This window comes from Tursiops truncatus, chromosome 2 (assembly GCF_011762595.2).
Source record: "Tursiops truncatus isolate mTurTru1 chromosome 2, mTurTru1.mat.Y, whole genome shotgun sequence".
NCBI classification, from domain to species: domain Eukaryota; kingdom Metazoa; phylum Chordata; class Mammalia; order Artiodactyla; family Delphinidae; genus Tursiops; species Tursiops truncatus.
The window spans coordinates 72,911,636-72,934,379 of NC_047035.1; the positions used below are offsets into that span (position 1 = coordinate 72,911,636).

Consider the following 22,744-nt stretch of genomic DNA (forward strand, 5'->3'; position numbering starts at 1 on the left):
CAAAAGTATTGCTGAAAACATTTTTGGAATTGCTTTGAGTATATTGTTTTGGATATTTTTAGTTGCTTTCAAAATGCCCTTTGAGAATGTATTTGATTTGGGGAAACAGCAGCAGACCTCTCAGAACCCAGCCCAGTGAATAAGGAGGGTGCTTCATGGGTGACTTAAAAAACAAAACATTATTTGTAAGGCTTGCCTGTAGGGGGAGGGAAGGTGAGCAGGAAGGAGGAAAGCACTGCGCTCAATGCCTGAGTTTCCTGATCTCTTTTCATCTTTATAGTAACCTATGAAGTACTAACTGTTGTGAGTATTCCTACTTTGTAGATGAAAAGTCAGACTTAGAAAGGGAAAGACAGCGTGATTGAGGAGTCAAACCTAGCTCTGTCTTACTTGAGGGCCACTAGTACCCTTTCCTTTTCCCCACCCTGCCTCGCCTCTGATGAGTGTTAGAGGAATCAAAATTGTTGCAGCCAGAACACCGTGTGCTGATGGCGAAGGTCTGGTTTCCACCCTGTCCTGTTATAGACCCTGGGATCTGGGTGGGTCCTCTTCCTGGTGGGGGTTGGGAGAGGAGAGGAGAACTCAGGCTTCAGGGCACTCATTTCCAAACACGATTCCTGGGCTTCCCTGGTGGCGCAGTGGTTAAGAATCCGCCTGCCAATGCAGGGGACACAGGTTCGAGCCTTGGTCCAGGAAGACCCCACATGCTGTGGAGCAACTAAGCCCATGCGCCGCAACTACTGAGCTGCGCTCTGGAGCCCACGAACCACAACTACTGAAGCCCACATGCCACAACTACTGAAGCCCTTGCACCTAGAGCCCGTGCTCTGCAACAAGAGAAGCCACTGCAGTGAGAAGCCCACGCACCACTACTAGAGGAAGCCCGCGTGCAGCAAGGAAGACCCAACGCAGCCAAAAGTAAATAAATAAAAAATTAAAAAATTTATAAAAAACCCCCCACGATTCCTGTGGCTCCTGCTGTTTAGGGGAGCAGCTGAGGGCCTTTCAGTATCCTGGCCCATGTCCTGCCCAGGATAGTCTGACCTGTAGGCTTTACTTTGCTCTTCCTTTTTTTTTTTTTTTCTCACGGTACGCGGGCCTCTCACTGCTGTGGCCTCTCCCGTTGCGGAGCACAGGCTCCAGACGCGCAGGCTCAGCGGCCATGGCGCACGGGCCCAGCCGCTCCGCAGCATGTGGGATCTTTCCGTTCGTGTCCCCCGCATTGGCAGGCGGACTCTCAACCATAGCGCCTCCAGGGAAGCCCTGCTCTTCCTTTTAAGTGGCTGGCAAGCCACCCAGGAAATACTCTAGGATGTGTTCATGAATATTGTCACTGTTGGAAACTTTATTCTATGTAGAGAGTCTTTCTCCAGATGAGCACTTACAGAAAATCTGACCAGAAGAGGCAGAATGTTGCTGAATTCTTTAATATTCATTCATTCCTGATCTTAAGGGAAAAATCACCCATTAGTTTTCTCTGAAACAGAGTGGGTTAATGGCTTTCGGTGTGTAATGAAGACCTTCAGAAATGATTCCTGAAAAGAGTGTCCTGGGTGGATTGCTTTCAGATAGACCCTGGGGAATCCAGCTGGCCCTGAGATGTGAAGGGCCCGGGAGAGACACAAAAATACACTTGGCCATCGCAGAGGCTTGTTCTCACCCTTCCTGTCTCATGGACCCCAACAAGCTGACCCCCTTCCACTGAGCTTTGGAATGTTGTCTCAAAGTTGAGTACCCAGAACGTAGAAACTACAACCTATTTTTCTGTCTCAAAGCAGTAAAGAAGCCTCTGGACTTCCTTTTTTTTTTTTTTTTTTTTTTTTTTGCGGTACGCGGGCCTCTCACTGCTGTGGCCTCTCCCGTCGCGGAGCACAGGCTCCGGACGCGCAGGCCCAGCGGCCATGGCTCACGGGCCCAGCCGCTCCGCGGCACGTGGGATCCTCCCAGACCGGGGCACGAACCTGCGTCCCCTGCATCGGCAGGCGGACTCTCAACCGCTGCGCCACCAGGGAAGCCCTGGACTTCTTTTGAGACTGCACAGTAGAATGGTTTCTTCGTTTGATGGTTTCTTTATTCTTAGCACCTTAGATCCTGCGTAGCCTTGCTTTTCGGGGCAAAGCTCTGGGCTGTGGGTAATCAGATAACCAAACCATTTCCTAAACAAATTAGAATTTGATTTCATTCATAGTCACACAGCTTTCCCTAGATAAAATGAGGCATCTGAGAAAAAAAAATGTGAGGAAATTTTAATGAAAACTTCTCCTGGTAAGATACTCATTTTCCTATCACATTTAATTCCTGTAGAGTATTCTAGAGCAGGTGTGAAGAGCCAGGTGTTGCCCTCGTCCCCCAGTGACTGTGGATACCTGATGCAGCATCTTTACCTGTTTCCTAGCAGATTATATGATCCCATGCATGTGTGCAGGTTGAACACCTCAGATTTGGACTTGGCTGGGGGACATGGGAACTTATTCACTTCCTGCCAAAAGAAAGAAACTTACAAGTAGTGCTTTGTGTTTTGAATTTTACAGTGCACTGAGTAAACACAAGTTATGCATTGTGATGGGAGGGGTAAAAAGGTCTGCCACGTCTTTATTTTTTGAGTGGGTGTAACTAAATGACTAGGTCCTGGATGTGTTACTAAGATGTAGGTCACAGTCTCCGGCAGAGCGACAGTAAACATTTCTCACCTGTGTTATCTTACAGCTGCAGGTGTCTAAAGTTCTTTTTATCCTAAAATGTTTTCCTCAAAGGTTTTTTGTTTTGATTTGTTTTAATAAGCCTCTTGCTTTGGGAATAAGGAACTCACTTCAGTGAATACCTAAGGCTTTCTTAATTCCCTTATGTTACAGATGAGGACACCAAGGCTGTACAGTTCTACCATGAATCAGTAGTAAACCAAGGACTCTTTAATTCCAGGCTTTTGTTTCTCAGCTCACTGTGATTTTCTAGAACTGTAAAATATTCCTAAGATTCTTTGTTTTAAAATCTAGCTTTCAGTTTAAGGTCATTGTCTCTTAGCAGTTGTTTCCTTGCTTTATGGTAACCAAAGCTTTAAAATGATCCAGTACAAGGGGAGAACCAAGCCATGACTTTCTCTTGTTCTAAAATTAATATAAAAATGTATAGCTGTATAAATAATATTTACTGAATTTGACACTATTATTTGTATGTATGAATAAATAATTTTGAAGTATACCAATATTTTATGGCTGATCTGGTCAAATTTCCACTTGGAGGAGACTGTATCTGTGTTGAAACACACTGTCCTTTCTCTATTATCTTGGCCTTTGTGAAGGATGAATCCTTGGACTCATGATTTTTCACCCTGAGTTTGTGTAGGAAATCAGGATGTGTCTAATTATCATATAGGGCGTCAGAAAATTCTCATAACAGTTCATTTAAATTCACTTAAATTAAAAATAAAGAACACATTATATAGCAACAGAGGTTTTTTTTTTTTTTTTTCTTTTAAAGAGGAGATCGGACTCCGTGAATCAGATGAGCACTTTCAGAACTCATGGGGATTACTGCTTTAAAGGCCCAGGAGGAGTAGATAAGAACCCGTCAGCTCTGTCAGTCCTCACTGTGCCCTGGTATATTGATGCTCTCTGTGACTGTTGATCTATGACCTATTTCTCTCTAAAAGCTGTCTATTTAAAATCAGTTCTCTCTTCTTCTGCCCAGCTCAGTGAGCATGTCTTTTTTTCTGTGCTGCTCTTGGAGCTGACCCTCAGGATGGAGAACCTTTGACAGAACAGCATCTTATCCTCAACTCAAGGTCTCAAAGTCATGATTAACTGGCAGATACTGGCTTCAAGAAAAAAAAAAACAAACACACCAAGACACTAGTGCTTAGAATCCACAGGGCTTATGGGGTAAGAGTAAGGGTACTAAGAGAAGAGTTGGAAAACATGTTGGGCAGAGGTGGCCAGGCTCTCCTGGTGAGTTGATGAGTACCTTGGCTCCCTTTGCCCATGTGTCTGCCCCCTGTCCTCCCTTTTCTCCCACCTTTGGGGGTGGGGTGCTGTCTTAGGTGCTGAGCTCAGACAGGCACAGAAGACTGGTCTTTGGGGACTAGGGTGTGTTGACCTTTGCTTCTCTATTGGCCATCTCCATCCTTCTGTCCCAGCATTCTCTCTCCGTTGTCATTTGATACTATTCTGGATGGCATGAAGTACCCTGGTAGCATCATTCGTTTTCATTCTTTTGTCCTTAAATGCCCTTCTCCTCCTGTTTTGTATCTTTGCAATCACTCTTCAGATACCACCTCTTTGAAACCTTCTGTGACCACTGAACTTGTACCCTGAGGCAGAGATGGTCTGTGCTACTCCTGTGCCGTATATAACTTATCATGCTCAAGTGTGATTATTTGCTTGCATGTCTAGACTGAACATTTGAGGGATGGGACTGTGACTTGTACATCTTGTATCTTAGCATGGTGCCTGGTGTATGATAGGTACCCAAAAGAGGGTGGATGGATGGATGGATGGATGGATGGATGGATGGGTGGGTGGGGCACATTCAAAGAGAACTTCTGAGAAAGGAGAGAGAGCGTATTTTCAGCTGGGATACATGGGAAAAGCTCTAGGTGGGGACAGGAGTTGCTTATACTACATAGTTACTGAAAAAGCTGTATATATAGTAGAGGATAGAAGTATGTGCTACGGAGAATGAGCTGTGCCTTTTTTTTTTTTTTTTTCAGAGTAGAAACCATGTAGTTGGCAAGAGATGACATTGCAGTCATTTGGCTTTCCTTCTTAAAAGCTCTGGGATTTTTACTGAAAGATCCAGTTTCTTATGTGTAAAATGATATCCTATAATGTAGGTTCTATTTTTAATGTGAGGATCAATTGAGACTTTCAAAGGGCTCAACACCCTGCCTTGTCTGTCGTGAGGGCTCAGTAGGGTAAATGGTAGCTCTTGCTATCACCATCGGCCTCTATTGTCTGATAGAATTGAGGTGCCTGGTATAAATGTTCTCCCACACCCTGAATAAGAAATGTAGATTCATAGGTAACCACAAAATGTGTGTCTGGGTGTTAGGATTCACTGGAAATGGGATTATGTCATCTCTTTTGTCTTCCTACTTACTTAGTACTTCTTTTTAGAAAGAAAGGCACTTATCAGTTTCCTAGGAAAGCACTTGGTTCTAAAACAAATTTTTCATGCAAGGCATTCATGGGAGTCTTTCTAGTTGTTTAAAAAATATATGTGATAGATGCCTGTATCTATATATTATTTGCAAAAAGTGTAATTCTTTCCTGACGTTCTAGAGAGCAGGGGACATGCGTTGCTGTTTCTATTTTGATATGGAAGCAAGTTGTGTTCTTCCGGGACAGCTTGATTTTGGCCATTGTTTGTATGTGTACAGTTCTGCCCCCACTATTGGAGATACATTTAAAAATCAGTAGTAGGAGTTTCTAATAGTATTTATTTACACAGTCATTCATACGTTCATTTCCTGCGCTGCTTTTCTCACCTGGTCTTGCAGTGCTGGATCCGGCAATGATTACTGTTTTTTTTCCCCCTTAATGTTCTTAGAAGCTACTACAGTTGCCAGTGATAAAGACTCTTTGCATGTGCCTCTGAGCCCCTTCTCCTCCGAATATTTTATAGCCTATGTTGCTGTTTGGGTAGTGGCCAGTTTTCTTTGTTGCCTAATATAGGTCAGTCCTGCCGTAGTGAATTTCTGAGCAGATGAGGAAATGAATGGGAACCATCTACACGCATCTGGTGATGCGGACCCCCCATCCTTTCTCTCTAATTCCAAGATGCCCAGAAAGCTCTTGTAATCCATTTGGCGGCAAGACCTCCCTTGAGCAAGAGTCTATTTATATTCTTCATTTATCTTGTTTAGTGTGGTTATCCGTCAGTTCCGCTGCAGAAGTATTACTGTGTTTGAGTATGAGGTGCTGACCAACACTTTACGGGGAGCATAAAGTACATGTTACATTTCTAAAATGTTAAAACTTTTGCATTCCAAAATACATTTGGCTGTATGGGATTTGGGTAAGAGATGTGGGCCTGTAGTATTTTTATTAGGGCCTCTAAGCCTTTTTTTTTTTTTTTTTTTTTTTTTTTTGCGGTACGCGGGCCTCTCACTGTTGTGGCCTCTCCCGTTGCGGAGCACAGGCTCCGGACGCGCAGGCTCGGCGGCCATGGCTCACGGGCCCAGCTGCTCCGCGGCATGTGGGATCCTCCCAGACTGGGGCACGAACCCGTGTCCCCTGCATCGGCAGGCGGACTCTCAACCACTGCGCCACCAGGGAAGCCCTAAGCCTTTTTTTTTTTTTTTTTTTTGACAGCCTTCCCTTGAGATTCTCTCCTGGGTACCATCTTTGTGTGGCATGCAAATGAGGACCTCCTTTGTCTGTCACTCAAGCAGTATTTAATGAGCTGCTGTGGCTTTGTACTAGGAATTGGGAAGAATGAGGCATTGGCTCTTTTTGCCCTGGAGAAGCTCAGAGACTCATAATGATGCGGAAGGTGCTCAGTCTGTGGATTCCTGCCTGTGGTGGGATAATCACAGCCCGAAACTTCACCAAAATTGCAAAGGTAAAGAAATGTGGAAGAGAATGTAATCAAGGAGCAGTTGTGTATTTGCTGTGGTCTTTGAAAAGTAAAACCAGAGATGGGGCTGCAGAGGAGCCAGTTTTTGAAGAGCCTTATCTACCAAGCTAAATAGTTAAGAATTTCTCCTTCGGCAGTAAAGATTCTTTAAACCTGGGAATGAATGATTGGGTTCGCATTTTAGTAAGAGCCCTCTAACGTTATCTTAGGGGACCCCCAAAAGAAGTCATTGAAATATTCTGGGCAATAGTCCTATAATACTTATATTGTATAGTGCTTTAGGGTTTTCAAAAGATTTCTCCAGCCTTAATTTCTTTTGCAGTAGCCTTGGGGGATGGGTAGGTAATAACTAAGGAAACATTTCAAGAAGTGACTTGCCCAAGGTCATATCCAGCAACCGGCTGTACCAGCTCTCCTAATTCTATATTCATTCCTGCTTGAAAGTGATATTAAAACATTTTAATATACTGTCCAGATACTGAGCATACTTAAAGGTAATCTGCCACCAGCGTATCTTTTATACTTGTACTTGATTAGACTGTCAGCTCCTTGAGGACTTGCAGTATTAAATTTGATAAGCTCACAATAGGCACCACCAAGAATTTGCTAAACTTTCTCCTCCAGAGCAAGCACAGTCCTAGAAAGAAGAAACATTTGTGAAAACAGAGGGACTGTCGTTTTTCTTGTTGTATATCTCATCATGCGTACTTATTAGGCAGTTTCTATGTTTAGGACACAGCACTAAGTGCTGTGGGAATACAAAATGCAAAACAGTTAGATTTAAATTTTTTTTAAAAGTCATGAATTAAGCCTGTTCTGTCCTATTCAGATCTCACCAAATTTCTTGGCTTTTTGTAACAAATTTCCTTTTTAAAGGATGTTAGGTGTTGAAATCAAAAGCCTTCTTGCACAGACTGACTGGAACTCTTAGGCTTATACATTTGCTTTGCAGTCATTAGGTATAACATGGCACATTTCCGGGTGGTTATCTTTGAAACAAAGAAACAAAACCATTAAATAGGCATATTTTATTATGAAAGAATGAAAGTTTTACCTTGACTAGATGCCCAGTAATATCACCTCACAAGTGAGAATCATCTTGTGATTCATACTTAAAACCAGTAGTCACCTGTAAGTTTTGTGTCAACCCTACTGAATTAGCACTGAAATTAATGATGTAATCTTTTTCTTACACACCTGGCATATACTGCTGTTTATGCTAGCAGTATTTCCTAGACTGTCTAGGCGTTAGGGAAAAGTCAAGGTCTAAATTATTCTCAGTCTTAAGAATCCATGTCAGTTTTAAAGCATTTATTGAGTTGATTCAGTTCTGATTTCTTTTACCACCTTTGTATCAGAAAAGCTTTGGGGGCCCCAGAAGAAATTCTAGAGGTCATTCAGACCCAGGGGCTAGACTGGGGGAAAGACAAATTAGGAAACTGATTCCTGTGGGTTCAAGTCCATTCTTCATCTTGTTAATTATAACTTTGGTCAAGTGTTTGAGCCTCTGGTTCCTTATCTGAAAAATGAGGCTTATGATAATGTTTTTCAAAGATTCTAAGACATACATTTTTATCTTAAAACAAGATGTGTTTTTGTTTTTGTTTTGTTTTTTCGTGGTATGCGGGCCTCTCACTGCTGCGGCTGCTCCCGTTGCGGAGCACAGGCTCCGGATGCGCAGGCTCAGTGGCCATGGCTCACGGCCCCAGCCGCTCCGCGGCATGTGGGATCCTCCCGGCCCGGGGCACGAACCCGTGTCCCCTGCATCGGCAGGCGGACTGTCAACCACCTGCGCCACCAACTGCGCCACCAGGGAAGCCCAAGATGTGTTTTATAGTGCATTATATGTTATGGTTTAATTTGTGGTGTTTTTGTTTAATATAGTGGTGCATAAAATGATGCATCTTAGAATCAGTGATTTCTTACATTTGATGAAATATGGTAATAATTTGCCTTCCAACCTCCTGAGTTGTTGTCAGGATCAAATCAGATATGTTTACTAGAAAACTACCGCTGTGCCAACTAACATGCAAACAAAAGCACCTTCCAAGGTCCCTGGACAATTTTTCTGCCTTTGGTATTTCTGGGTTTTTAAAATAAATTATATTTATTTAATTATTTATTTTTGGTTGCATTGAGTCTTTTGTTGCTGCGCGCAGGCTTTTCTAGTTGTAGCGAGCAGGGGCCACTCTACGTTGCTGTGTGCGGGCTTCTCATTGCAGTGGCTTCTCTAGTTGCGGAGCAAGGGCTCTATGCGCACAGGCTCAGTAGTTGTGGCTTGCAAGGCTCTAGAGCGCAGGCTCAGTAGCTGTGGCACATGGGCTTAGTTGCTCCGCTGCACGTGGGATCTTCCTGGACCAGGGCTCGAATCTGTGTCCCCTGCATTGGCAGATGGATTCTTAACCACTGTGCCACTAGGGATTTCTATGTGTGTTAAAAAAAAAACTGGAAGAGTTGGAAAATGAAAATTGCAAATCTATATGAATTAAGCTATCAAATGTCTTTCTTAACTATTTGAAGTAACAACAGAATTTCAGTTGACTTACACTTGGACTTCCTGAAAGATTCTATTTTTCTTTCAAGCAGTACCTCAGTCATGTTGGTCTTATCTCCCCTTACTTTTCCCTCCACTTCCCCGCCCCTAAATAAGAGCGCTGAGTAAGGCCAGCTTTGGATGGGAGAGGAGTGTGCGGTGAGAAGATCATTAATTTCATTTTGGGCACATTGAATTTGAGATGAGTTCGAGGCATCCAAGTGAAGATGTTGAGTAGGCAGTTGAATTTGTGAGTCAGAGATAAAAAAATGCGGCATTTGGGTTATAGAAATGGTAGATGAAGGCTTGAGCTTGGATGAGATCACCTAGGAAACAAGAAAGCAGGATTGGGACCGGACGTTGACAAGCCACCTTCAGCCAGCAAACCTGTTTTATTGGGACCGGACGTTGACAAGCCACCTTCAGCCAGCAAACCTGTTTTATTTGGCCTATGCAGTGTTTTTCAAATATTTGAACAAGTTGCTGTAGCATGTTTAGGGGTTTTTGGCTGCCCCAAGTATACTTTGTCTTTTGACGGCAGCACCCTAGTTTCCTTTTAAGAAATTCCCTATCCCCCAGTCTCAGACCTTAGCCTTAGGTAAAGTTCTTCCCCTGACTCTGAATGAAGCATGGGACTCAGGGCTGGCCCATCATTCCTGAGTCGTCTGGCCACAATGGTTGGTTCAAGAATGGCCTTCTAATAATCCAAGCTGGTCTAATCAGAGGGAATTTTGAGACTGGGGGGTGGGAGGTAGAGGAAACTCCAGGAAGAGAATCTTTCTCCTTTTCTGCTTAAACCTGGCAGGATGTGGTCTGGAGGTCTAGCAATGGCCTTGCTGCCATAGGGTAGATCTTATCTGAGAATTAGGGACACGAAGAATCCAGATAGAGAAACTGGCCCTGATCCTGTTGATTAAACCCTGTGGCAAGCTGTACCTCTAGGCTTTGCGGTTAAATGAGCCGATAAATTCTCCTTTTGGTGTAACCCGGGATTTCTTTTATTCACACCAGAAAGAAATCTTAATTGCCAAGATTTAAAAATCGTGAGTTTTCATTTATATATCAGGACTTTGGCTTGAGCTAAGTAATTGTTGTTTTAGTAGGAACATCTGCTCTCCATTTTATTATAGTCTGTACCTCTCCCTACTGTCATCTGACCCTGATGCTTCAGGTCTGTTGCCAGCTATCCTGTTGGTTCTGCTGTGCTTTAAATTGTAGACCTGTGGGGGAAGTGAAAGTCAACTTTGTTTCCCTTAATTGTATTAACTTGCTTGTCCCTGTGGGTAGTTGGGCTTTTGGCTGCTGATATAGAGTGAAAAGGGAAGGAGACCTAGATTCAAGCTTTGAAGAGTTTGAACCGTGGAAGAATAGGCAGAGGAGGATAAGCTTGCAAAGAGAAGGAAGCCATGGTGGCAGGAAGAACATTGATTGTAGAGGCCAAAGCAAGGAGTGTTTCAGGGAGAAATTGATCAACATGGCCAGATACTGTCAGGATGTCAAATAAGATAAAGAGTGAAAAAAAAAATTCTCATTTGAATTTGGCAACAAAGAGATCATTATTGATCCAGCCTGGAGCTGTTTCAGTGAGCGATGGAGCCATGCTAGGTTGGAATGGGTTGAAAAATGAATGGGAGATGGAAAAATGGGAGATATCCAAGGAGGACAATCTTTATTTTTCCTGTGAAGGAAGCAAAGAAATAAAGCACTAGCTGGAGACGTGAGGTTGAGGGTAGAAAGCTTTAAAAATAGGATTCGAGGGCTTCCCTGGTGGCGCAGTGGTTGAGAGTCCGCCTGCCGATGCAGGGGACACGGGTTCGTGCCCCGGTCCGGGAAGATCCCACATGCTGCGGGGCGGCTGGGCCCGTGAGCCATGGCCGCTGAGCCTGCGCGTCCGGAGCCTGTGCTCCACAACGGAAGAGGCCACAACAGTGAGAGGCCCGCGTACCGCAAAAAAGGATTCGAGTGTGTTGAATTGTTGATGGGAAAGATCTGGTTGAAAGGGAGAAGCTGGTTGAATAGACAGGAGAGAAGAGACAAGGGGTAATTGATTATATGAGTCTGAGAAGGTGGGGTGAAGTGGGATCTAAAGCCCAGTGGAGAGATTGACCTTGGGGGAGAGGAGGGAACAGGATGCAACGGGAGGGCAGAAGCTGAAGTTCAGTAGTAAGTTAGTCTGATAATGAGAAGTTGCTGTGTCATAGGTTCCATTTCTCTGTTAGGAGGCAAGGTCATGTGGGAATGGGGGTGATGGTGGTGTGGATGTCAGAAGGGGTGGCCCTTTGAAGGTGAAATAAGAGTTGAGGAGAGTGGGAGAATGAGTGGGTGGGATCACCCAGCGTTGTGGAGGACTGACTCGTGAGTGGTTGGTGCTCACGAATACTGAATGACTCTCGGCAGTGCCTGGGTACTCATTTGTGGGCACAGACAGAGCTACCATAGGTATCAGCTATGGGGTTTGGCAGAAGAGGAAGGACAAAAGGGTGAGCAAGGTAACTTGAGGGCATTTGTCAAGGGTGTTATGGGATGCGCTCTATGGAGATGTTGGCCTTTAGAAAGGAAGCTGAGTAAGAAGGGACATGAAATGAAACTTCAGATGAGGCCCAAATGGTTGATCACAATGAAGGGGATTTTAATGAGGCAGCCGAAGCTGAGGGTATTGTAGTCAGAGGAGGGATGCTGGGTGGTGAGTCTTGGGTGGAGTGCTGGAGAGGTTTTGTTGGAGGTGAGGCAGGCCAGGGAACAGAGACCAGAGTGGTGATGGATTTTGGATATTCAGGTCTCCCTTGCTCATTGCAGGACTAAGACCGGAAAGGAGAATTTTGGTCAGGGTTCAACGTCATTTGTATCTGGGTTGGCTGTTTAATAAGAATAGGTTATCCATTTCCTCTTAACCTCCTTCCCTTTGATTTCAATGGAAGAGTATATTGAAGTGGTTTGGGGCCTACCTCTGTTTTTGCAATATGTCCGGAGAGTGATATTAGGAAAACTGTGTCTTTAATCACTTTTGGTACAGAAAATGTAAATCATTTAAACCTCTTGAGTTCATAGACTTTTCAGTTGCTGGAATGATTTGGTGCTCTTTTGCCTTCCATAGTCATGTTACTTCTGAAGGTGACTGATGGTGTAATCAAAACCTTTAAGAGGAGCCCATGTTTAACTGGATCCCTTGTGGCTCTCACTATGATGAGCTTTGAAGGCAGGGTAAGTAGGAAGCTATATCAGAGACATCTGTTGTTATTTGTAACGTGTGTCGTGCTTTGGCAGTAACAGAACCCGAGCAGGCCCATCAGTCGGTAGTTTATAAGCAGTAATCCGAGAGCTCAAAAAGTTCTTCTCTGAATGGTAAGGCATTGGAGCCAGCATTGCTTATATGTGAGAGGGGAAAAAGGTTTGGAAGTCTCACCAAGGGGGGGGAAAAAAAACCTTGGGATTTGTGTTTAATAAGATGCTAAATCTGATAATCTCAAAACATCTGAAGGTTGTGATAAAAATCCTCACCAAGTAATCAGGATGCAGCAATCTAGAGTCTTAAAAAAAAAAATTCAAGCCTGTAGGCTTTCAGATACAGCATCTATTTGTTACTGATTCTGAACAGATTAGATAAGCAACAGAGCACAGGGAAAGACGACTCAGAGATCTGCCACAGAATGAAGTGTCTTACAGCCCAGAGCAGCTCTGCTGCCAGCCAGCCACCACTCTGCTCTCTGTAGGGCTGTTTCCTTATTCTTCCCCAAGGAACCTGTTTATTTATCCCCACTCTTACCTGTACTTTGCCCCATCCCAAGGCCTGTCCTCCCCTTTCTCCATCTCACATCCATTTTACCCTGCCCAGTGAGGCCAAAGCCAAGTCCAAAATGATACTAGATCTTTCCTTTTTCTGACTCCTTTGTGTATATTGTTTGTGTATCTTAGTAAGTTAGCTCTTTCATAGACTTCTAGATTGTTAAGTTTGTGAGAAACCTTGGATATTTTTTGTTCTCAAACTATTCGCAAAACAAGAATCACTTTACCGGACTCAAGGCTTAACAGTCTGCAAGTTCCTTTAGATCTGGTGTATTCAAGAGTCTGGAGACTTGGGTCCTCCTGTCTGGGACTTCAGGCCTTTAAGGATTGCTTCATTTTTCTCCAATAAAGAGAACGTTGCTGATGAGCATGGCATGTCCTTGACCTCTGCTGTTTTATACTGTTTGACCCAAAAGCAATAGTTCAGACCCTGCCTTGATCATTTTTCCTTGCTCTCTAAATAACTAAACCACCTGCTTTGTCCTTAGAATTTTTTTTGAAAGGCTGAGTTCAGTCTCGACATAAGTCTTCTTGTGGCTTATTAATTCCTTCTGTACTTTTGTGTACATCTTTACTTGCTGTTGTAAAGCTTATAAAGTGGGAGGTGGGGTGTAAGTCTACCAAGCATTGCTTCTTGGGCTCAACGGAGCAGAGGGGGCTGAGTTAAATTGTAGCCAAGGAGCCCTTTCCTCCTTAAGGTCCTTTAAAGTCTCAGTTGACTTTGTAAACTGCCAAGAGCATTGCCTGGGACGGGGTAGGCCATTAATGGTAGCTATTCTTATTGGGCCTAGGTGGCTGGTCAGAAAGATCCCACATTAAAGAAGTTTATCACCTAAGAACTAATCTCCTACATGAAGTGAACCTCAGCATTTTCATGTCGTGGTAGTTCTCTGTACTGAGGCCAAAGTGTAAATGGGGACTTTAGAATCACAGAGTGTTACAGCTGGCAGGAAATAGATGTCAGCATCTAAAATATTATATAGAAGGAAACTGAGGTCTGGAGAAGATTGATAACAGTCCACAGGCCATATAGTTTATATTGGTACACTGGGACCTGGATGCAGCTCTCTGGGCTCTGGAACCAGGATTTCCCTAGCGGACCAAGGTGTATGACTCTGAAAATTCACTCTTGAGGGAGGAATGTGGAAAGACAGGAGGAAAGGGATAGTGTCCGGAGGGTACCCTAACCCTGGGTGGCGATGTCAAATAATAGCATAAATTTAGAGGTTTAGCCCCGGATATTTCAGCACATTACTCCTCTCAGATGGTTGTCCTCTTCGTCTGCTCCTTTTTAGGTAAATTCTGGGTCAGTACTTTGGAAAACCAGGAGGGTGTGGCGTTCTAGGAATAATGAGAGCCTCCCGTAATATTAAAGGTCACAGCTTTGACAATGCATTTGGAAAAGACAGAGAAGAGCCTGGTCTCAGAGAAGCCTTCAGGCTTTGTGGGAAACTCGGGTTCTAGTGCATTGCTGCCGAGGCCTGGGGTGGGCGCTCAGCATTTAGCTATGTAAGGACCGAGTTGCAGGTGAGCACGAAGCCCCTGGCAGTGGCTGAGGTCTGAGATATATGGAGAATTTCTGGGAGACCTGCTTGTGTACACTGCGGGAAGGATGCGAGAATAAAAAAGTAATACCAAAAAAAGAAAAAAAAAGTAATGCAGCACCATGGTGACAAAACATTTTGAAAGGAATCCATCCAAAGATTAGGGGAAGAATGTGTTTTCTGGAATTACTGACATGGGAGCAGAGGATAATGGGGTTGTATGTTGTCGAGAAATCCTGTGTTTCTTTACTTGGGGAGAAGACCTACTAGTGACCCACAACCAGGAGAATTTGGAAAGAGGGAGAGTTCAGGGGTGGATGTCTGAGCAGGCAGAACAAGCACTGAGTTTGAGCTAGTGGATGACAAACTGAGGTTCAGACCCACGCGGTTTGGTTTCACAGTTGGAAATCTCAACTGCTGTGCTGTCTGTCTGCCCCTGCTCAGCTGCTTGCTGTGATCCAAGCCCTGGGAGAAGCAGCCAGGTCCAGTTTAAGTGCTCCTGCTTCCTGGTGTCCCCCAGGGATTCCTTAGAGCCTAGTAAGCCGTTGAGATATATGATGGCCCAGGGCCACCCTTAGTCAAACGGCCATGATTTTTAGGTCCCCATGGAGTCTTGATCTTTTAATGCACTTGCATCCTTTCCTTAGACCATCAATCTTATATCTTGGTAACTGAGTACCAACTGGTTTTCTCTGCCCTTTGGAGGTCTTTAGTCAAACTTGGCTCAACCCAGAGCCTTCTCGTGATTCCACACATTCCTGTGTCTTCCTTGCTCACGCCTCCCTCTGCCTCTGAGCGTCTGTGTCCTAAAGTGCTCTCGTGTCACTCACGTGCGTTCTGAGTGCAACACTTTTTCCCACGCAGTTTCCCTGGGAAACCGAGTCCCATCAGATGGGCTTTTGTGAAGACTCGAAGAGTCACAGTTTGACATATGTGATCTTTCCCCAGCTTTACTGATTCCACCCCTCCTTCATATTCTTTCTCACTCGAGTATCAAAGTTCTATCCACGTAGGGGCAGCTGTGGGACAAGTCCTCACTTTATACCTTAACAGCTAGCACAAATAAATACTGCCTATTTTCTGAGAATTCTGGTGAATAAAAGATTTGTCCCATTACATTCACTTCAGCTTGGGTGCAAATATATACAGAGATACCTAGGCCTTTGACTATGCCATTACTGGACTATTTCATATTAATTGCTACTAAATCTTTTACCGCTTACTCAGCACTGTACACTGTACCGCTGGACAGCACTCACCTCAGATTTCTTTATCTCCTTTATCTGCCAGCTTCTCTTAAATGCAAGACATTAACTTTGCGTTCAGTTCTCATACCAGTTCCCATGTTTTTAGAACCTAAAGCATGTGTGAATCTCATTCCATTTCCCCTTTCTGACTCCTTGTAGCCTAGAATATAATGATCTTGGGTTGTTTTTGTTTTTTCATGTCCTATTTCATATCCAGGAGTCTCCCTGATAGTACAACGCACCTAGAATTTTCTTTTGAGTAAAAGCTGTGTATGACATGTGAATATTCTTAAGACTTGTGTTCCTTTCTCTAGAATCATGTGAATTTCTCCCCATCATTCTTATTGGCATAGATTGTCTGAATGACTTATTTTCTCAAAAGAGCCATGAGTGACTTAGTGGAATTGGAAACTAGATCCCCAGTTCAAAGGCATCTGGTGGGGATTGGGGAGTGACTGTCTCTAATTCTGAGGATTGCCTAGGATCTCAGAAACTGTGAGAGATTTTTTCTAGGTTCAGGGAGTTGGGAATCTGCTACCATTCATAAACTAAAGGGAAATCTAACTGCATCCTTGTTTTTGCTTTTTTTTTTTTCCTAGACGAAAAGTTTCTGCTCTGGGGAAAGTAGAAGAGTCCAGGTTTAAAATAGATTACGGTATTCACTGATGAGGCTAAAGAATTAGAAGTTTGTAAAATCTTTTGTTTCTTGGATGAAAAAAGGAAAAAAGGGAGAGGATAGAGTAGAAAAAAGATGTATTAAGTTATAATAGCAGTAATAGGTAGCATTTATAGAGCATGTATGTGTTAGGTACTGTCCTAGGAATTTTTCCATTTCTCATCTCAGTTAGTATAGCCCTATGACACTCCCACTCTTTATTTTGTACAAGAGGAACCCATGCTGCACAGAGAGGTTAAACAGCTTACTCAAAGTCTCATAAATGTCAGGTTGGTGATTTTCACGTTGGAAATGTAGTCGAAGTCTCACACTCTTTAACTTCAAGGTTACAATGCGATATGTTGAGTCATTTTAACTTTTTCCCTTGATTTGAGTACAGCCTCCCACAGTATATATAAAGCACAGGAGAAGTACCAGTTTCAGCTTCTTTTTCTTGTTGTTGTTTGTTTATTTAATGGCAGGGTTAAAAAAAAAAGGCAGTGTGCAGTCTAAGTCAAGTTTAATTAGACCCGTGTGGAAAACATAGCAATTATCGATGCCAATTTCCAATGTCTTTCTTTTTTCATGTTCAATTATTAATAGATACGGCACACATATTCTTTCATTTTCTAAGTGAAATGATTGAAGCAGGCATAGGATTCTAAGCCGTTGCTTAGTTTTTTTTTTTTAAGAATCTTCATCTGAAAGGAACATTTTCTCTAAAAAAGAAAAATATCTGTTTTTGTTTGTGGGACGCATCTTCCCTTGGAGAATATGGTGTTACCAGGTGTGGAATCTTGGCATTAAACTAAATTTCCCTTTCTCTTTCCTGAACTGATGGAAAGGAGTGGGGTGGGTTGGGGGAGGGGAGGGGTGGTGGTGGGATATACACATACATAGATGTATATAGATGCACATCTCCAGACCTGTCCAGTATCTGGAAAGAAGGTCTTTCATTAGGTCCCAGACACCCCTGTTTGTCCCCAGCTTCCAGTGCTGAAACTGAGGTTTTAGAAGAATCTCAAGAGATTTTCTTGGGCTAGGTTGTCCAGACGGGGTTTTTTAAAAATAGCATCTCTCCTTTATTTTATAGAGGAAAAGATAATGAAGAGTATCTCCCCTTTCCCAAATATAAAAAGGATGTTTTTCTGTTGCTTTCATAATTGAATTAAAAATCCCTCAATGATAGTTTTTAATATTTTCTTCATGATTATAATGTTCTTCCTTTATCTGAAGCATGGAAAGGTTCACAGAAATATAACAAAGAAAATATTCTTACTATTTATAAAGAACTGTCTATAGAGTTTTGGTATTATAGATGATTTAAAAATAGTTTATTAGGTGTCTTCCCACATTTAATACAGTAATTGCAGAAAATTGGGGAAATTCAGAGAAATAGATGCAAAGAAAAGCAAATTCTCGTAGTCCCTATACCCGGGAGAATAAACAACAACAACAAAAACCTTAAACTTACTGTTTTCATGTGTGTTCTTTATCTGTGAAGAGTTTTTACACCTTTCTCTGTGTTGAGTTTTTGTTTCTCGGTTAGGATCATACTCTAAATGCAGTGTTGTTTCCTGCTCTGTTGGAAAGATGTCTCAGGTTCAGAGACAGCGGATTCAGGGCTTCTTTGCTGAACCTACCCCGTCACAGGTCAGCTGGCAGCCTGGGTCATGGAGTGCCTCAAAAACTTGCTGTGTGGTCCATGCTGCTGAGTGCTGGGCGGCAGAGAGGACCTGCCTTCCCAGCTCACAGAATCGCTGGAGAAGACAAGCAGATGTTTTCATGGCCACTTCTGTTTTTTTGGAGTGGAAAATTTCAAACATACAGAAATAGAACATTACAATGGACCCTGTGTGCCTTTCTCTCAGCTTCAACAATGGTCAATTTATAGCCATCTTTCTTCATTTAGATCCCAACCTCTTTTCCCACACCCTGGACTATTTTGAAGCAAATCCCTAACATCCTATTATTTCACTAGTAAGTATTTCTATACACATCTCTGAAAGAAAAGGACTCTTTCTTTTCTTTTAATACTGTAATATTACCATACTTTAAGAACTTCTGTAATATAATCAAATATGAAATATCTAGTCAGGACTGAGATTTATCTGTTTTCTTTCTTTTTTTTTTTTTTTGTTTGTTTGTTTGTATCAGGATCCAAATAAGGCCCGGACATTGCAATTGATTGACATGCCTCTTCAGTACCTTTTAGTCTGTAGGTTCACCCTTCACTATCTTTTCCTTGCAATTTATTTTTTGCCAAACCAGACCATTTCTTCTGGTCTATTGGCTGGATTTTGCCAATAACATCCCACAGAGTTAAATGTCAAGTGTTCCTGTGTTTAACATATTCCTTTAGCCACCACATTTCTTGGGAATTGGTAGTCACATCTAGAGGCTGGGTCAAATTCTATTTCCAGTTTTTGTCAAGAATACTCTAAGTATGTGTGTACTCTCATCAGGAGGCATTTAACACCAGTTCCCTCTCTGTGTGTGTGTGTGTGTGTGTGTGTGTGTGTGAGTGTGTGTGTGAGAGAGAGACAGAGAGACAGAGAAGGAGAGAAAAAGAGAGAGATGTGAACAGTTAATGGTGATTAGGGGTTTCAAAACCTTCATTTCCATCATTTCTTCATTTATTAACTGGAATACTTGAATAAAGAGAAACTTCTTCTAATCAGCTACTTGATTCTCCTGGGTAAAATTTATGTAGGAAAGGCAGGAAATATGTCTGATTCTTTCTCTTTATTTACCAGTTTTTAAAGTAGTTACGGTTGACCCTTGAACAACATGGGGGTTAGGGGTGCTGATCCTTTATGAAGTTGAAAATTTACATATAACTTATAGTCCGACCCTCCCCATTGGTGGGTTCAACCAACAGCAGATAGTGTTGCACTGTAGTATTTACTACTGAAAGAAACCCACATATAAGTGGGTTCAGTTCAAACCCATGTTGTTCAAGGGTCAACTGTCGTTGGCTCCATTAGCCAGCTAATTAGTAATGTCCTCAAAAGGTAGCCATTAAGAGAGAGTGAGAGAGGTATGTGATTCATGAAGAATTCATGAATGAAAAAATATTGGTGTTTTAATCCATTGCATTTATTCTTGACACTAAAATTGTCCCGTCTTTGGCCAGTGGGAGTCCCTTGGTGCTGACTCCTGGATCCTCTTGATATGATTCTAGTGGTCTTTGACAGCTTCTCTGCTTTCTGTATGTTAAGATATTCGAGGCCATTGGTTCTCAAAGTATAATCTGAAGGTGCCTGAGGGTTCCCAAGACCCTTTGAAGGGGTCTGTGAAGTCAAAACAGTTTTCATTGTGGTACTAAGACATTGTTTACCTCTTTTATTTTCTTATGTGTTTAGTGGAGTTTTCTAGAGGCTACATGTTGGCTCTTGGAATGTGTGTATATTCTTGTTTTCTAGAATTTGGAGTCTTCAATAATCTCTAAGAATGTAAAGGGGTCCTAAGACCAAAAAACTTGAACTGCTGCTCTAGGCTCATTTTTTAACATTTCTTGCCATGTACATGGAATCACTGGTGACCTTGTAAATCAGCTCCCTTTTTTGTCAACTCTTTTATTATGTGGGTGTGATCTGCTCCAAATCTCAAAGCTAATAAATAGCAAAACCAGAATTTGAACGTAGATTTTTATGCAGTAGTTTTTTTCCCTGTAAAACAATCACTGATATCCAAAATTTATGATTAATTAAAGCTTAGAAATTGTAAACACTGCCCGAAATGCCAGACATGTACATTTTAGAGGCCACCAAACAAAATTAGCAGTTCTTTTTCTCCAACGGAATGGCTGTCAAAAAGGGAAAAACAGATGTAGAGGCAGGATGAGTGGTTGCTACAGCTCCATGATATAATGTAAAACCATGCACTGAATATGTTGTTTTTCTGGTCACAGTAAGGAAATTCAGAATGCAGTAGTAACTCATTAGCATGGCAGCTTTTAAAGATTTCAGTCATCTGGCGAAAAGCCTGCTTGGCCCGTGGAATTCAATAATGGCTCATGCGGGCTTCCCTGGTGGCACAGTGGTTAAGAATCCGCCTGCCAATGCAAGGGACACGGGTTCGAGCCCTGGCCGGGGAAGATCCCACAAGCCGCGGAGCAACTAAGCCCGTGCGCCACAACTACTGATCCTGAGCTCTAGAGCCCGCGCACCACAACTACTGAGCCCACGTGCCACAACTACTGAAGCCTGCGCGCCTGGGGCCTGTGCTCCGCAGTAAGAGAAGCCATGACAATGAGAAGCCCGCGCACCGCAACGAAGAGTACCCCTGCTCACGGCAACTAGAGAAAGCCCGTGCACAGCAACGAAGACCCAACCCAGCCAAAAATATTAATTAATTAATTAAAAAAATAATGGCTCATGCGTTTCCCACTAATTTCTGAACCCAGGTACCGATTGATTGCTTGAACATGTAGCTTAGAAATACCTTTTTTTCATCTTGTAGTTCGTTGAATCAAATCCTGCAAGAAAACATCCTGCAGTGTTCAGATAATGGTGCCTTAAGCCTGGGACAGTAATTTTTCCATCACTAGTTTGGGATTAGCAGATGCAAACTATTATATATAAAATGGGTAAACAACAAGGTCCTACTGCATAGCACAGAGAACTATATTCAATATCCTGTGATAAACCATAATGGAAAAGAATATGAAAAAGAATATATATTTGTTTAAATGAATCACTTTTCTGTACAGAAGAAATTAACAACATTGTAAATCAACTATACTTCAATCAAATTATAAATAAATAAAATAATTTTTCCATCACTGAATAGTATACAAACCTCTAAAAGATGGCTACTTAAAACCACTGGATTTTGCAGTTCCAGCTCCTTGGGGGAATCTTTATTTTGTCTCACTGTGTTGAGCTGAACTCAGTAACTTGTCCTTTGTTTACCGTTCCCAGTAACTGCGTCTTCTTTTGGATACTGAACAACATTGACTCTTACTTCCCAGCCACACAGGAGAGCTTCCATCATAAGAAAAGGAAATAAGCCTTCAAAACGGCTTTCTGAAGCTAGTGTATGTACCAGAGGCGATCAGCCTTACGTAACGTCCTTGAGTATTTGCCAAAGTAAGAAACACCCGACAGCCTCAGGCGCCATCTGGAAAAGTGTCCTCATAGAGGAAGCTTGGCTCAGAGCTCACATCACTGTTCAGGTGCTTCATCATTACTTTGTGGTTCAGGTGGGGAGTGAGGCAAAGAACTTGTCCAGAGTTTCAGGACTCTCAGTAAAATGCAGATGTCTTTGTTGGAAAGTAGATTTTGAATACTGATACGTTTTTTTCTTTATGAGCAAACTCATTTTCCACTGGAGCCTTGCTTGTGATTTTTCTCGACATTAAATGTCAGAGCAAAATGATGTAAATATCTGCTCTAGGTGACTGGTTGCATTTAGATTTATGGATTTGTAAAGTCAGGTGCCTGGGCTTTTCTAGCAAGTCATTCATTGATGTTGTGAAGATAGTTTTAGAATACGTGCAAGTTAGAGTAAAGGTAGTGTTTCATAGGGATGGGCACTACCATGGGTCATGTCAAAATTTTATTTTCTTTATTTGCCACTTTGACCAAATTGCAAAAACAAATTTTTTTTTTTAAATTTCATGTTCAGTTCACTGAACCGTCCTGTCTCCATATGCTCACTGAACCACAGCATGTGGTTTATGATGTAGCAAGCCTTGAACGTATGGCTGGGGAATGTCAGGAATTTTGGGTTCTGGTGTCATTGAGGAAAATGGCCCCGCCTTTCTACACTTTGGTTTCCTGTTTAGAAAGTTCTGTTCCTTCATAAGGACCTTGAAGTTCTAGGAGGGAAGGTGCTGTGTGTGTGGAGTTTTCCATGAAGTGCAGTCCTAACGGAAAGGCTGAGTTAAAGGTAGGTGAATGCTTTATAAAAACATGTTTTACATATATATGAGATATTTATTAGTTTATGCCACACTTATTTATTTACTTAAGTATGAATTAGCCCCAGGCAATTTGAAGTCAGATTTAAAATTCAGGTTTTGTTTACTTAATGCCCTTCTTTCTCTTAAGGAGGAATAGAAAAGCTTAGGAAGTGGAAATTGATGTTAATTGCCTGAACAGGTTTACTGGAGAATCATTTTATTGAGGTGAAAATGAGGGCCAGATTATTTTTGTTCTTGCTGTGTGTCTAATTCCAGGCAATTTTGGAGTAGTCCATAAATCTCATTCCAAGTCTCAGGGAGAATCTCCATCATAAAGTGAGCCAGAATGTGACAACTCTGTGACGACTGCCTTGGCTAAACATCTCTACTGGTGAGAACTCAGAATTACACGAGTGCACTTGGATGTGGGATCGATTATACCGATGATTCCCACGAGGAACAGGAAACTCTTTTAGGCTCTCCCAGTGTGCTTTTGCAGCT

At 42.5% G+C, this 22,744-nt stretch overlaps 1 protein-coding gene across 1 annotated transcript in view; it reads left to right on the forward strand.

Moving 5' to 3' along the window:
- Positions 1-22,744, forward strand: part of STXBP6 (syntaxin binding protein 6) — a 275,447-nt gene that overhangs the window by 13,654 nt on the left and 239,049 nt on the right. The gene's annotated exons all lie outside the window — the stretch shown is intronic.